The sequence below is a fragment of the Syzygium oleosum genome, unplaced genomic scaffold (genome assembly GCF_021117445.2).
Source record: "Syzygium oleosum isolate NSW1041296 unplaced genomic scaffold, Sole_v2.1 Sole_v2.01, whole genome shotgun sequence".
Classification (NCBI taxonomy): Eukaryota; Viridiplantae; Streptophyta; class Magnoliopsida; order Myrtales; family Myrtaceae; genus Syzygium; species Syzygium oleosum.
This window is the reverse complement of record NW_026607485.1, coordinates 5722223-5739810: the sequence shown is the minus strand read 5'-3', so window position 1 is coordinate 5739810 and position 17588 is coordinate 5722223. Positions and strand designations below refer to the sequence as shown.

At 38.4% G+C, this 17588-nt stretch overlaps 1 protein-coding gene and 2 pseudogenes across 6 annotated transcripts in view; 2 read left to right on the top strand and 1 right to left on the bottom strand.

The window, feature by feature from the left end:
* LOC115694238 (uncharacterized) overlaps positions 1-8861 on the bottom strand; it is a 79098-nt pseudogene extending 70237 nt beyond the window's left edge.
* LOC115694232 (disease resistance protein RPV1-like) overlaps positions 1-17588 on the top strand; it is a 133364-nt gene that overhangs the window by 24612 nt on the left and 91164 nt on the right. The window lies entirely within an intron of this gene.
* On the top strand, positions 9759-10820 carry LOC115694231 (uncharacterized; annotated as a pseudogene).

Sequence of the window (17588 nt, the reverse complement as noted above, 5' to 3'; positions counted from 1 at the left end):
ATAAAAAAAAAGGATGTCAAATAACATGAGTAAACCAATAAATTGAGAGTAGCAATGTAGACAAAATGATAAAAACAAGAACAACTTGATTTTGTTCATTTATGAGAAGACACTTATAAATTGGATAAATTGCTTGATAACTGAGTAGTATTTTTCACATAGTTAACAGTTGAGTGCTTTAGTGGTGTACTCCATGATAATGACATCCTTTTCAGAAAAAAACAGCATGCAATCAGGTTAATCAGCATGAAAGTGAACCTGAAAACAGTATCGGCCGTGCTGGGTTGCAATGGCAAGTTATTCTTTTTCAAGAGCTTCATAACTTCCTGCGCGAGGGTAGCATCTTTGTGCTCTTTAGCATAATGCTGCATTTCAATACACCAAGTTAAGAAAAGAAATGTGTAAATAAAATAAAACGAAAGAAAATCACTTCATATAAGTACATATCATCATTACCGATATATGGTTTGTAGAGCCAATTGTACGGGTCAAACCATAGACATTATGCTTCCTCAAGGGCCTTCTTAACTACAATTTTGTCAACCCTTAGTTTCTATCATTAAGGACAACTAAGGGCGCGAATGATAAAATTTCTCTTTTTCAACCTTATTTCTGACTAGATTTTTTCTATTTCTATTTTCCATATGAGTTTTTTAGCAAAAGTAGCATTTGATAATGATACAAAATTTCTGTTTCTAGAATAGAAATTCGTTTGATAGGTTGTTCTTAAATTTTTGTTCCCGGCGAACGGCGACAGACGGCTGGCGGACGGGGCGGATGGCGGGTAGAGGCGGCAGATGGCGAGGGCGAGTAATAAAAAATAATTATTATTTCTGTTTCTATTCCAAAAATAGAAAAGTAAAAAATTTTAACTTCTTATTTCTGTTACAAACCTATTTCTGGGCTAAAAATTTATCCCAAAAATAGAAAAATGAAATTATTTTACCAAACGGATTTCTATGCCAAACCTGTTTTCGAGAAAAAAAAAATAGAAAAACGAGGAAACAGAATGGTTATCATTCGCGCTTTAAATGCGTCATGGTAATTTAAATTCTTAGGCAAAATAAGGATTAAGAGATATAAATACTTATTATATTATGTGCTCCCAGTGACAATTGATTGTTGTAATCTCCTGACATGAGACATACTATGGAAGTGCAGCTTATTTTTGATTTATTTTGCTTGGAAATAATGAAGAGCCTTATTACTAGAATTAGCTCGAACGGATAACTACTGAAGCTATCAGTCCGTAAAAACACATTTTGCCCAAAGTGAGCAAGTATGCACATGGAAAATAGAGTTGTCATGATTGACACTTTTCACCAATTTAAACGCATTGAAGCATGTCGAGCAATTTAACATGTTACTCCCAAAAGACCGTTTATACACATTTAACAATGTTATATGTACTTTAAATTAAATGTGGTTTCATAAAATTATATATGAAAACCTCTTTCTTGAACATGTTATATGTGTCCTGTTACTTTCATCCATGTGCTTAATAGATGTGTCGTATCTTTGTTGGACACAATTTTGGTTTACATAACATTCGACACAACAAGAATATGACACACAAGCACAACTTGCTGCCAGTTGGGTAGTCAAAAGTTCTCGTAAGCAACTCAATACGTTCTCCGAGCATGGTAGGCTTTAGGTAATAAGATCATTAAAAAACAGAAATAATACAATAAAATGATTGCCTTGATCATAAGGTTAACAAGTACCAACAATCGAATGCAGAAGAGAAATCAGGTAAAGATATTAGCAAGATACAAAATTGTTGAACTTGGCACAAATATTGTGTCGGTAAAGCTTCCCAAAGTTGCAAGAGCCCTTGCACGCACACGTGCTTTTGTGACTGCCCGACATAGGGTCGCAGTTTTAAATTCCCATGAATTCGAAGATTTGACAATCGTGTCTTCAACATCAAATATACGAAGCAAACACAACGACAACTATATAAATATGACATCCCTATTCACAAGCAAATTTCCTGACAACATAATCGTTCCTGATCTATTATATATACTCTCTGCTTCAACTTGACCGCACCAGGTACACATCCCTCAAATGAGATATTCAGACTTAAAGCCCCCTACTAACAAAGAACCATCGCTCTAGCATCTACAATCTACGTCGAAATTCCGCAGCAGCAAAAAGAAAAGCCTAACAGACAACAAGCACGCTACCTGCGAAACCAAGGGGCTGAGCACTAGAGGAGAAGGAGCCGTGATTCTTAAATTCCACGACTTGGTTGTCATAAGGAGAGACGAATCCAACTGAAGCTGAGATGAATCGGAGGCTTGAAAATGCAGTAGAGTCTGTGAGCTCTCGAGACGGCGTGCATGGGTTCGACGCCATCGAATCACGAGTCGACGAGTTCTCGAGCCTGAAGGTCATGCTGTTTTTTTTTTTTGGGCCATATGAAGGTCGTGTTGTTGTTGAGCGAGTTTTTGATACTTTTATAAGCTTTGAGGAATAATACTTCTGATCACTCAATCTATTTATGATAATAAATACTTGAACAAAAACATACGTTTTTATACTAGTAGATATTGCATTGAACTAACATTCTTCTCTCGCCAAAAAAAAAAAATTAACATTCTTAATTCTACTCCAAATTCTAGGACATCTTTTTTCGTTTCTTCGTTAATTTTCTTACGTTGCATCACATATTCTTGGTTCATTACCAAGACCATAACTTATCAGTATTTTTACTACACCAGCAATTGCACGTTGAAATTTTCTTTCTCCCTCAAAATCTGAATTTGACTCATCATATTCAGTGCATTACATCTCTTTGGCTTTGAACAAGGTTCGCAACAGACTTGAACTTCAGCATTCTACTTTTCCTAATATGTGCATTAACAAAATCCCTACACTAAAGAATGGTAACTGGGCCATGCCGGCCCAGAACCAGCACAGACCGGCCCTCTTGGGCCCGAGCCCATGAGGGGCCGTACCAGACCAGGCCCGTTAGCAATAAGGGGCCATGCCAATGCCCGGGCACTGGCCTAGGGCCATTTTTTTTTAGGAGTGATTGTAGTCTGAACAAAAAAGTGAAGATGGCAACGCTAATTTAAGATCTCAATGATGATTTTTCATGAATTTGATTATGAAAGAAATTCCTCGCACAAAAGGAAAATAAGGGGCAAAACAGGAAGGAGGAGTTATGAACTTTTTCTTGCCACCGAAATGCATCCTCCATATGTTTTTTTTTTTATTATCCTTGTGCGCTCCTTTCGACTAAAATCTTGCGGTCAGCACAAGGCATGCTAAAGCATTAGTGGCTCTTCTTCTTTTCCACATTAGCATGACCCCATCTTCTTTTTATTTGCCTTATTGCTTTATACCTTTCCATTATCACATTACTTTTAACAAGATTTTCCCTCGCATTCTCTGGAGCAGTTTCGTCGACGGCTGAGGTCCCCACGAAATAGTTTTATGCTAACAATTATGGATTTTTTTTTCAATTTTGTTAAAAAAAATGTGCATTATTACTCAATAAGCACTTGCTCTCCATCATTTGAAGTTTGACAAATAGTCCTGGTTATTTATGAGTAATGTTAATTAGTATGCTACAATTGATATATTAATTGACATGACCAAATCTCAAATTAACATTTAGCAAGTGAATATATAGATTTATGAAAATAAATACTATACAAGCGTGAAAATCTGGATAGTCCTCATTTTCTTTATAAAAAAATCACTTTTGGAAAAAGTGAGTTTTTCGGATCTCATTAGCCTAATATTCTAGAGAATCTTGACCTTTCCACTTGCTATTAAAAATGTCCCGAACATTCAACTGTATCGCGGAGAATATAAGCTTTCAGTTTAATATTAAGAAGTGATGCAATCTTAATTTTCTTTAAAAATGTTCCCACCTTTCAACTTTATCAAAGTTAATTTAGTTATTTTAGGAGGATGTCCATAACTTTCTATACTTACGTAAAGCCAAAAACTTGAATTTGGTGTCCTCCCTCAAAATATTCATTGTACCCTCGACATATATTATTCTGAGGTAAAATTGTTGTGTAATGAATGGGCAGAGACGGAAAGCATTGTTTTTATTTTTTCGTTGACCACTATATGCACCAACAGGATTTGAAGATGGACAGAGGAAACAGAATAAACTAATGACAACTCCTCTAAACGTGGAAGTGGAACTTGTGAATCAGAGCTTGCTACTGACTACCCATTACTAACAAGTGATGTATGTAGGTTCTGTATCTTTGGCACCACGATTGGACAGTTCAATCTGATAAAATCAAGAGGCGACGGCGGTCGCTGTATGCCATCATCGAATGAGTCGGGATTAAATGCACTCTTAATTTTGGACAGCGAAATTCTGTCATAAATATAATAGAATAGGCTGCAAAATCAGATTGAAAATGAAAGGAACACCTTATCTATTGTCGTCTCTGAACGGCAATTTGGTCCATCTAAAATGCGTGAGCCAAAAGATCCTCTCTGCAAAAACTAGTCATCTGAGGATTGTTCCCAGAATTCAATTGTTGATGATGCACCTATTCTCTCAGATACACTTACTTTTTGGGGAAAGAAAATAATCATTATCTGAAAGTACAGGAATGATAACATTCAAATCAAGAAGGAGCAGAACTTCAAATGGTTCGGGGACCTTGGTTGCTCGAGACGTGATTACTGCACTTGTCTTGCTTCTCAGCGGAATTGGCTGAAACTAATATGGCAACCTTAATGGCCCACATAGGAGACAGATCTGCAGCTAGTGCATTCAATCTCCAATTCTGTCATACTTTAACAAAGGGCGCCTTCGGTGGTTAGTTCTTCCATATTCACTTTCACCTCCAAGCCTGTGTTTAATAAGGAACTAACCATGGACGGGATATTGGCTTTGAGAGTAGCAGCCAATGCCTACATGAGCGAAGAAAATGCGAGGTTGTAAAAACTTTGAGATGGTGAGCATATTAAAATAGCTATAGATGCTCTGAGAAGTGAAGCACCTGATTCAAGACATGAATCGCTGTAGCAGCCTCCTCAGGTTTTCCCTCAAGTAGAAATCCCTGCACAAAACATTGGATATAAAACCATTTAGTTCACCACAAAACAAGTAAATGACATTCAGTTAAATTTTAATCTTACACCGGAGTGCTAAAAGCCACAATAAATGCTTCCAAATAGAGAAAAGTAGTCATATATCCTTTGTGTGTTGACAATGAATATTATCATGCCCATGGGTGCTTCATGTCCTAGGGTGTGAGCCAAAATTTGGTTTATTCAAGCATGAACTCTCACTTTTTTTGGCCATAGACCTCTCAGCTGGTTTACCAAGAACTTTGTACTGATATCTATTGCAACTTTACTGTTTTCCCATAATCAGATTTTCGCATGCAAGAAGACCAAGTGCTTTCAGGGTCTGATATTTGTGATTTCAACAGTCTGTGTTTGCAAACTACCTTCGCACATGAGAACCCACTGCCCACGGTGTGCTGCTTCATGGACTCAGATCTTAACTTCTCAATTTTCCATATAGATTCAACGTCTCCTAAAAAACGTAATTTCCGTGAAACCACTATATAGGATAAAGAAGCAAAATCTCAGAACAAATAAAGAAACAAAGACGTTGAAAGACACAGTGTTGTGAAAATTCTTTTTATTTCTTATTTCTACCTTTATGTTTAGGGAGAGAAAGAAATCATTGTACAGAAGAATATATTCTAGCACATCCTGTCTTTTGTAGTAAGTGGCAGGACCTAGATGAGAAAACTATTTGTGGGAAGAAAAAGAAAATAGAAATTGCTGAGGGACAAGGGACAAGGGCTAGAGAGCATCAAAGGGAGACAGAGCAAGTGTTTCTCACCTACTTTTGCAGCAAACTCCATCCAGATGTCAAATGCAGCTCTATGCAATTTCACCCCATCCTTGACAAATCTCTTCAAATACTTTGTGAGCAACCCTCAATTGTCTGTATCATAACAAATGCTGCAAAATTTTTCCATGGAAAAAAAGGATGTCAAATAACATGAGTAAACTATAAGATTGAGAGTAGCAATGCAGACAAAATGATTTAATTAAAAATAAGTCGATTAAATCATATATAAAAAACACTTATAAAATGGATAAATTGCTTGATAACTAAGTAGTATATTTCATACAATATTTAAGTGCTTTAATGGCGTACTACATGATAATAACATCCTTCTCAGGATAAACAGCATGAAAGCAGGATAAACAGCACGGAAGTGAACCTGAAAACAATATTGGCTGTGCTGTGTTGCAATGGCAAGTTATTCGTCTTCAAAAGCTTCATAACTTCCTGCATGAGGGTAGCATCTTTGTGCTCTTTAGCATATTGCTGCATTTCAATACCATAAGTTAGCAGAAGAAATATGTAAATAAAACAAATGGAAAAAAAATAATCACTTGATGTAGATACATGTCATCATTACATATAAATGGTTTGCAGAGCCAATTGTAGGGGTCAATCCATAGACATTATGCTTCCATAAGGCCTTCTTACCTACAATTTTGTCAACCCTTAGTTTCTATCATGACGGACTAAGGCACCATGCAATTCAAATTCTTAGCCTATATAAGGATTGCTGCAATTAATATAGATTCTAATTATATCATGTGCTCCCAGTAACAATTAATTGCTGCAATGAGTTATACTATGGAACTACAGTTTTTTTGTTTGTGGTCAAAATACTATGGAACTACAGTTTGATTTGATTTATTTTGCTTAAAAATCATGAAGAGCTTAACTACTAGAACCAGCTCGAACTGATAACTACTGAAGCTATCAGTTCATAAAAACACATATGCACAAAGTGAATGCTCTTTGCTAAGTTTCAACAATGAATACAATTACTTGAAGTGGAGGTGTCATGCAAGAAATCAAAGTCTTAGAGAGCCAGCAATGTGCGGAAAGACCCATTTACAGAATAAGTGTTTGATACAGTTGGTTTGAGCTTAATAATGTCCGAGTAATAAACGAGTTAACAAGTTTGTACATGAAAAATAAAAGATGTCATGATAGGCCCTTTGACCGTTTAAACACATTGAAGCATGTTGAGCAAGTTAACGTGTTACTCACACAAGACACGTTTATACACATTTAACAATTTTATATGTAATTGAATTGAATGTGGTTTCACACATTCACATATGAAAAACTATTTCTTGGATATGTTATATGTGTCGTGTAATTTCCATCCGCTTGCTTAACAGATGTGTTGCATCTGCGTAAACAAAATTCTGGTTTACATAATTGATGCAGCAAGGAAAAACAAAAAACAAAAGCACAACTTGCTACCAGTGGGGTGGTCAAAAGTTCTCATAAGCGACTGAATTTGTTCTTGAAGCCTGACAGGCCAGAGGTAAAAAGATCATTTGAGAACAGACAACATACAACAAAATGATTGTGCTAATGGGGTCTACAAGTAGCAACAATTAAATGCAGGAAAGGAATCAGGTAAAGATATAAGCAAAATACAAAATTTTTGAACTTGGCACACAACTTGTGTAGATAAAGCTTACCAAAGTCAAGAGCCCTAGCACGCACGCATGCTTTTGTGACTTCCCGACAAAGGTTGCAGTTAAAATTCTCATGAATTTGAAGATTTGACAATCTCTGCAATGAAAAAAAAAACAGGTTAATTTATCAACTATTCAATAATTAAAACTTTACTTCTCAAATGGAGCAAGAAGTCAACTGACAAATCTGCGTAGGTTCTGCAAGACATCAAAGAGAAGCTTAATATCCTCTCCGTTCTTGCAATTTTCAATCATCGACCACGTTCATGCGTTTGGAGCCATTGTTCTTTTTGTATTAACGGATTCAATAATTTTATCATACATCTCCTTCACGGCCTCTACATAATATAACAAGAACCAAATATCAGAGAAAGAACTATACAATTTGTCAAGCCACATATTAGACGGAGAAAAAGGAAAAACCTGTGGGGGGTTCCTCCTTTTCAGCACTTGCTTCGGAAGAATACGGTAAATGCAAAATTATTGAATAAGGGGCTGCAGGCAATCTATTGCCATGAACCGGCCCTGTGAATTCCAACGACATCACATCAAAACCCTGCACTGCCAAGAGAAATGCAGCTCCCTCTTGTACCAACAAGGAAACAAACTAATTCAACCCAGAACTGACATTCAAGAACACGAAGCAACTCGACTCGACGAAACAATTCGACATGATCGATTCCATTACACAGTCACGTCTCCGATATCATATATACGAAGCAAACACAATGAAAACAATTAAAAAATATGACATTTCAATTAACAAGCACAATCCTCACAGCATAATCATCCCTCCGTTTCGACTTGACTACACCAGGCGCACACATCCCTCGAATGAGTCATTCAGCCTTCTTCATCAATCATCAAATTCTCCACCCCCTCATATCTAGACATCATCAAACTCAACCTAAAAAAAGCCCCCCCACACTAACAAAGAACCATCACTCGGGCATCCACAATCCACCGTCGAAATTCCTCTGCCGGACGAGAAGCGCGTGCTACCTGCGAAACCGAGGGACCGAGCAGCGGAGGAGGAGAAGGAGGAGCCGCGGTTTCGACATGCCCGCGCTCAAATCTGAGCGCATTCCACAACTTGGCAGTCGTTCGGGGGGATGAATCCGGCCAAGCCGAGATGAACCGGAGGCTTGAGAATGCGGTGGAGCCCGCGAGCTCTCGCGGCGGCGTGCATGGCTTCGACGCGATCGAATCAACGAGGTGGTCGTGTTGTGTGTGCTGAGCGAGGTTTTTCTCTTTGGCTTGTTCAGGTTTTTACGAGGCGGAGGGAGGAGGAAGAAGGAATGCGGTGATGTTCTCCTGTGGCGGCGTCCACGGCCGCTTATGGTGCGGAACAATCGAAAACTTTTTGCAAATGACACACTCTCAAATGGGAGAAGATTTAGTTTAATATATGTAGGGAGGATAAATGTTTAGAAAATGCTTATTATTTAGCCAAAAAATATATTAATTAAATTATGGCAAGTTGAGAGAAATTCAAATTGCATCTGGGAAGTAAAGCATTTTGTGGGATTAATTAATAATATCTTGATTATTCATTTACTGACATTATTACAATTCATCTTCATGAAAAAGATGATATTTAGCTTTCTAGCATGCTTACTCTAGGTCCATTTCGATTTAGTGGTTCAGGAAAAGAATTGCACGTGGATTTGGAATACTGTACAAGTTCAATTTCCTACGAGATTAAGTGCAAACAATTTCATTTTTTGACGGCACTATGAATTTTGGTTCATGAGGTCGATCGATATCGCGTAAATATAATAAACGCATCTTACTTTTTATCCAATGACTTATTACATACCTCTAATTTTAAAACACCAAATACATATACGACTTTACCTTTGAAGACCACTTTGCACTTCCATATTAATTAGCGTCGTGTTCCTATTATAAAAAAGAAAATGTGATTTTCTCTCCAACAATGTCTATCCTCAGGTCCTAAATTCTTACGCCCATAAAAATTAAATCACTCAGATGTGGAGCTAGAGACCAAAAAATGTTTTCGCAAAAGGACAATTTGGTCTTTTCAATGTCAACTGTAAAGTAAGTTTTTCATTTCACAATAAGGTTGGGTTGGGGAAAAAAACAAAACACCGGTAATAAGAAACGAACTGTCGTTTTCTAGATTCAAGGGAAATGCTCCCCTTTTTAGCTTGAGCTGCAACTCTCTTCTCCACCCTCAATCCACAACAGAAAAAAACTCCTTCCTTTTGTCCACCGCGGAAATAAACCGCTCAAGCAAAATCAAAACTGCAACAGACGAAGAAAACAAAAGCCGAAACTTCATTACAATCTGATGCATAGAGGGACAGAGAATCAATCCTCCAATCTAATTCCTCTCGATTGACATTCTTCCTGACGAAAATGGGTTGCGGGAAGTCGAAGCATGATGTCGCCACCGGAAACACCATTACCAAAAGCAGGAGTTCGAGCGCCAATCCCGAGAAGAGCAAACAAGTGGAACAGAACGTCCCTCAGATGGAAGCAATTGGGAATGATGCGGCATTACTTGTGCAACAAGAAATCGATAATGCGGTGAGCCAGGACACAGGAACTGCAGCTGATGTTAAGGACGCAACGGAACATCCCGAGCCCGAACGGGAAGAAGAGAGCAAAGAAGAAGAAACAAAGGCCGAGGATGAAGACAGAGAGGAAGAGAAGCACGTGGAGGAAGAAAGGGAGATCGAGTTGGAGCGGGAGCTAGAGCCGGAGACGGAAACGGTAGCTGAAGAGGAAGAGGCAGAGCCAGGGAGATTCATATCCCGCGACTCGCCGGATCATTACTTCTCTCCGAGAAGAGACGAGGAAGCACTGGAAGGGATCTTGTCCGAGGGGCTCTCCTCCGAGTACAGCTCTCCACGGCATGAACTGGTCAAGGAGGGCGAGTACGGTCAAGTGTTGGCGGAAGAGAAGAATGCAACTGGACTGGAAAAGGCAGAGGAATTGAGGGAGAAGGAAAATGACTCGGCTCCTAACGAGGTACTCGAATAGATCTCTGCCAATTTAACTGCTGAGATTACGCGTCCAGGATCGCAGACATATGCCTTGACGTGGATGATGTTTATGCTAATTCACAAAACCCGTTCTTTTCCCTTGATTTTGATACATTTACTATGCATTTAAACATTGACGTGAACACCAAGAAGTACAAACATCTCAGACTGACCGTTTGAGCTGGTTTTCTGATTGAGATGGTTAGCTCCTAACAAAAATGACGGAACCATGTTTCTGTGCAGGAAATTGTGGCTCATTTAGCAACTGGAGAAGTAGCGAAGAGCAACTGAATCGAAGAAGCAGGATCCCAGCCTTTTATGCCTTAGTTACTTAAAAATTACGGTGATTTAGTTCAGTTCTTGACGCCAAAAATTGCCGAACAGAGAACAGACTTAAGGGTTGGAGCCTCGGTTGTAATCTATAGGATCTAATAGTGTGCATTGGGGTTGGAGAGATGATCATTATTCCTATATATCACTCCTTGAATTATTATCACCTTGCCGCGTTACACCCTATCAGAAGATGAAGTTGAAAACAAAAGGATCCTTGAATCACATAAGGTGATCAAATCGTAATCAAAGAATCATGGAGGCTAAGTACTAAAAAAAATTCAATTGTGCAAATGCAATTTGAACATCGAGCTAAACTTGAAATAATGACGGAGTATTGGCACTTCATATTTATTTTAACACATCAAATGAATAGCAGTGCATCGGTATTTTGTTCTGCTCGGAATTCTTATAGACTAATGGTCTTAAATGTCTGCAAGTCTTGGAAGAGAAAATTGAGGCTGTTGGTCTCTTGGAAGTGGAGGGCCACATCTCCAGAACCAACATCAGGAAGAACCAATTTTCGTGCTTAGATATGAGAGGAGCCATTTCTTTTCTTAATCGTAGTCTATGACCTTGGAGCCTAGTGCTGATACATTTTTAAGAATCATTCAATGTGGACATCTTTATTTCTGATATGCGTGACGATGTTACCATGTGCTTGTCCTAATTTTGATAGATTTATTATATAGGAAGCTGATGTTTTTTTTCCATTCGTTCCCAGATAGTGGAGACTCACAATTACTGCAATTAGATTATTGAAAAAAAATTATATCAGAATCATCTGCGAAATGGCTGATGAACCTTATATCATGCATTAGATGCTAAAAATCACAAGACTACAACTACTGTTTGGCTGTACATTGGAAAAGAATGGAGTGTATACTGTGCATTGTTGACTTTGTCACAGTCAAATTACCTTGCAATATTCTATTGAAACAGTATCACCGTGTCTAGCAAGCTAGCTTCTAATTGGTCATATCTGGTGATTGTCTTTTCTGCTGATCTTTTCAAGGATTTCTTCAAGAGAAAACTTTGAGTAGGCATCACCGAAGATGGCGCTGCTAAAAAATTTAGCGGCTCTAAACAATAGAATAGCAGACCCGGCTATTTTATATAAACTTGATAGAAATTCAGGATACGGTGGTTTCATTGGAATTGACTACAAGGTGTTCTTGAGCTTTAGAGGATCATATACTCGAGTATGTATTACTGACTTCCTTTACATTACCCTGATTGATGTGGGAATCCGTGCTTACAGAGATGACGAAGAGCTACGCAACGGGGAAGAGATTGGTACGGAGCTTCTCCGAGCAATCAAGTAGTTGAGAATCTCCATACCCATCTTCTCAAAACGATATGCCTCTAGCAAATGGGGTCTCAAGGAGTTGGTGCATATGGCAAATGGGGTCTCAAGGAGTTGGTGCAGATGGAGTGCAAGAAAACCAAGGGACGGAAGATCATGCCTTTTTTTATACCGTGGAACCTTCTGAGGTCCGGTACCAAACTGGCGGGTATGGACAAGCCTTCCTTGAGCATGAAAACAAGAGGCGATACAATGATGGACCTATTAGCGAGTGGAAGGCTGCTCTAAGTGAAGTCAGAACATTAAAGGGATGGGATCTGCAAAGCATGCCCAATGGTTGATTACTTCTAAGATTAAGACTATCGCAATAGCATCCTTATAATGCAACTCCATTCTGGGTGAGTCCTTGCAGAATTTGTCTTATTACGAGAATTGAAGTTGAACGTATTTCTAGAAAAATTAGAAATCATTCAGAAATCACGCCAAAAGTGGCATTTTTCACTGGAATTTGACTCTTTCTAAGCTTAACTAGATGTTATAAGTCCGCTTTCATCCTTTTCTTGTTGAACAATATTATTGAGCTTGTATAATTTCAACAAGGATTCTGTCCAAACGGGGTGTTAAGTTTTCTAATTTGGTTTGGCCAGACAAATCGTTGTTCAACCCAATTTTCTAATTCAATGTGTTTTCAACTCCAAAAACATCAGGCACGAAGGTGACTTCGTGAAAACAGTCATCAAGAAGGTTTTCAGTTAGTTGAAAAAGAGTTATTTGGTATTATCGGATTGTTTGGTTGAATTAAACAATTACTTGAGTGAAATAATGAGAATGATTCGCCCTCAGACACATGAAGCACGGATTGTTGGTATCCGTGGAATGGTTGGTGCTGGAAAGACTAACTTGCTAAAATCATCTACAATCAACTTTCACCTGATTTTGAGGAGTGTTGTTTCCTTTCTGACATTCAAGAAACTTCGGAGGTGAAGGGTGTTGAGTACTTGCAGAATCAGCTGATCACCAACATCCTCAAAAGGAATTGGACAGATATTAGTAGACAGATGAAGGGATTAAGATGATTAAAGATCGGCTGTGTTGTGAAAGGCTTCTCCTTCTCCTCGATGATGTTAACAAAAAGAATCAATTGAATGCACTTATGGGCAAGCGCGATTGGTTCGGTGAAGGAAGTAAGCTTATTGTCACTAGTAGAAACAACGAGGTTCTCAATGTTCCTGAAGTGGATTGTACCTATGAACTTAACTGTATGGATTTCGACAAATCTCCTCAACTTTCAGCAAACATGCCTTTAAAAGAGATCGTCCTTTGGATGATTATCTCGCCCACTCCAGAAAGGCGATAGGCATTGCCCAAGGTCTGCCTTTAGCTTTCGAGGTAGAGGTTCGCTTTTATCAGGCAGCAAGAAAGAAAAGTGGGATGTCATACTGAAAAAGTTGGAAAAAGTTCCTCATGAGGAAGTCAGTAGTAAGCTGAAAATAAGTTACGGGGCATTGGATGATTGACAAATGCACATCTTTCTTGATATAGCTTGTCTTTTCATTGGATGTGACAAAAATATTGTGATCCAAATGTAGGATGACTGAACTTTTTCCGGAAGAAGCTTTGGATGTTCTGCAGCATATGTCCTTGATAAAGATTGAAGAAAAGAATAAGTTGTCGATACATGATCTATTAAGGGACATGGGGCAAGAAATCATCTGTCGAGATAGTAATATGGTGACAGAGAAGCAGACTACATTGTGGAATCACAAGGAAGCATTTGATTTGCTGATGACAAACCCGGTAAAAGCTCCCTGCTACCACTTACAATTTGGGTACTCTCTCTTTTATGATAGCATAAAGCATGAGGGGTTAATAATGTGTTTACTTTTTGGCAGGAAAAGTAAAAGTTGAAGCGCTCTGTCTCAAGTTTCGCGATGAGGCACAACACTGTTTTGCAGATGAGGAGTTCATGAGACTTCCAAATCTAAGGTTCCCTGAAATTAATGGCGGAATGAGCTCTACCGGTCTATGGAACTTTGGAATCAGAAAAAACACCTTGAAGTCATGTTTGGCGCAGTAGTGAGGAGCTTATGGCAGAATTTTCATCTTCCGATCAACTTTTTCCAGAAGAAGTCACATCTATTTCTGATTGCGATGGCTTTCTTGGTCTAATATCCCTCTAAAGTTTGACATAGCCAAAATATCCGTGAGGAATCTAGTTGTTCTCAATCTATTAGGGAGCATCATTACCGATCGTTGGGACGGTTGGACCCATATAAAGGCGTGACATATGCTAGGAATCTCTACTGTCCATTAGGTTGTGTCCGTTAAATCCAGAACTTGATCTTTCCATGATTTGTGTATCTTTTTTGTTGTTGCAGATGGCGAAGAGATTAAAAGTTCCGAGTTTGTTGTGATGCGTTACTTTGGTTAAAACTCTCTACTTCTCTGCACTTGCAAATTTAGAACGACTGACACTAACGAACTGTGCAAACCTGGTTGGAGTCGATAAATCCATTGGTCGGTTATGGTGCTTGGTTTTCTTAGACGTTGGCTGCTGCCCGAACCTTTGCGACTTGCCAAATGAGATTAACAAGCTAAAATCTTTGAAAGTGCTCCTTATTCATTCAACATCAATATGGGACACTAGACTTCGAGCCTGTGGCATGGCATCGTTGGCCCAACCGAGAAAACTTAGATAGCAAAAAGAGAATATAGAAAATTTATGCTGTTGTTTCATGTTCGTTACTCTGTGTATGACGTTCTTTCTCGCAGTTTCTGGGACATTTGTAATATTCCATTCCATGAAAACGGAATTTTGTTTCGTGAATGGTACGTATGTAACATTGATAGCAAATTCTAAATCATTTGGTAAATTCATCTGCTGACATCTAAAGTTTTGCCTAAAGAACTTCGCATTTCATAAGTAGACAACTTTCTGTTAGCCTGTTTATACTTGAATTTGAAGAATTAAGGGCGAAGGAATGTAGTCTTGGTTTGACATCTTATGGCCGGCCATTTAAGGGCAAAACGGAATATTAAACTTTTGGTCGGCACGTGCTAAATTGGTCTAAATTGAGCTTTTTATCCTCAGAATATACTCAGCCTAATGAGGGACTACGAATCTCACCAGTGATGTGAAACAAGGGACAGGTGAGTTGTGCACACGAGAATAAGAAATTTGGAAGGAAATCAATTGGAAACGAACTGAGTAGCCGGCCATATAAGAAAGGAAAATATAGAAATTCTTTCCTCGTACTTGAGGGAATTGGCTAGAAATCGAGGATTCAAAGAATGGTGACAACATACTGATATTCTAATAGTAGTCCAAATGCCGATACGTTAGCAAAGCCCTAACAAAAATGGACAAAGAAAGAAAGAAATCCAATAGGGAAACGAACATTTTCTAACATAGATTGGCAGCTGGGAATCTCGGCATTTCAAAAGGGAAAATCACGGGAGCGAATTCTCGGTGATTGCAAAAATTCACGGGAGGGGATTCTTGGGTTGCTTGACATATGATTTATCACATAAGAGAGAGCTTTAAGGGAAAGATCTCTTATTGAAAAACAACTATCCTTCGACAAAAGAAATGATGGACCACTTCAAGACGTTCATACATACATAACTGGGAAACAAAACAATTAAGACAACGTATGACCCCTTCTCATCGTTTCATTGAGCTCGATACATAAATACATTGATGTGCAGTGGCACCACTCCTTGAATAAAAATTAAGTTCTTTCGCTGAGCTTCTTCGATAGGCATGCGTCCTAAAGGACTACCGACCGACCTTCCGTTTGCGCATCCGATGTCTCCATCTCACCCGGATGCACAACCCTCGTCCTCCCTCGTGATCTCCTCCAACAACCTGCCTTTGGTCTCGGTCACCATGAACATGCAACAGAACCCTAGCATGTTTGGGAACGCCAAAATCAACATGGCGCTTTTTATTTTATGTGTACATCCGTCGAGTGTGTAGCTCTGGATCCCAAAGGCCGTGACCAGCGCCCTGGCCTTTCCCGCCAATGTGCTCATAGTGTGGCATGTAGACCTAATGCGGGTCGGGAATAGCTCGGTCGGGAGAACAAAGGTCGTGCTATTATGGCACTCAAGTGATCAAAAGAAAGGTTATGACACTCAAGTGAGTGCCGTACGAAAGTTATGACACTTGTAATGTGATTTTTCCAATTATATATGAAGCTAATTTTTGCGTCCATTCTTCCCTAGATAGATTAGTTTCATTTTTAAGGGTATGTTTGTTTCATTAAAAAGGCTGTTGGAATTCTTTTTTAGAAAATTCAATTTCCGAGGAAGTGAATCATTTTCTGTTGTTCGTTTGTGCTGTGAAGAAGTTGATAAAGATTAGTTTTGTGATATTTAATAATAAGTGAAATCTACTAAGACTCTGTTTGTTTTTCGGAATATAAATGATTTGTAAAATATTTTCCTAAAATTGATTGCTTGGATCGCTTAGAAAAATAAATGAACAAAGAATACTTTTATTGTTCACGAAAATGTTTAGACATAAATTATTTTTTATAATACAAACATTTTCGATTGACTAATAATTTCAAGCACACAGGCGATCATTTTTAGAAAAATATTTTCTAAATCATTCATTTTTCGTAAAACAAACGAAGCCTCAATGCACCTTGTATCGTTAACAATTGGTTTGAGGGAAAACAGTTTCCTTCTTGCGAGAGAGAAAACCGTTTTTCCCAATATAAATTTGTTACTTTCAGCCTACGGAAAACTTTCCCATTGCTCGAGCAGTTCTCTGTCATTCAAATGCTAGAAAGTTCAAAAATGATTTTTTGAAAATGATTTTTCATCAATCAAGACCCTAAGAATCATTTCACTGAACATCTTTATTTCTGAGACGTCAAAATTGTCGCCATGTGCCTATCGCCATGAATAAGTTATCGAAAAAAAAATTATATAGGAAGCATCCGTGAAATTGCTTATGAACCTTACATAATGCAGTAGACGCCGAAACACACAAAACCACCCTACTGTTTGGCTGCACATTGGAAAACAATGGAGAGTGTGTACTGTGCATTCTTGACTTTGTCACATTCAAATTACGCTGCGATATCATATCGAGATAGTATCACCATGTCTAGCAAACTAGCATAGTCCTCTCGCGGCTCTCGCGGTTCTTACATATATATATTTTCTTTAAAAAAAAAGGTTACTAAAAAGGACAGGCACAATGTCCTCAATACTTTATTGATATGGGAAAACCCTATAAATGAAAAAAAGAATAGAAAGAAAGTATGGACTCCGTATTACATGCACTAAAAAGGTGACTCACAATCGACCACATCAACATGTAGAAATTTCCATCAATACAAATAACCATCAATATCAACGGTATACAAATACATACAACGGACCGGCATATACTCGACAGTTCCATGAAT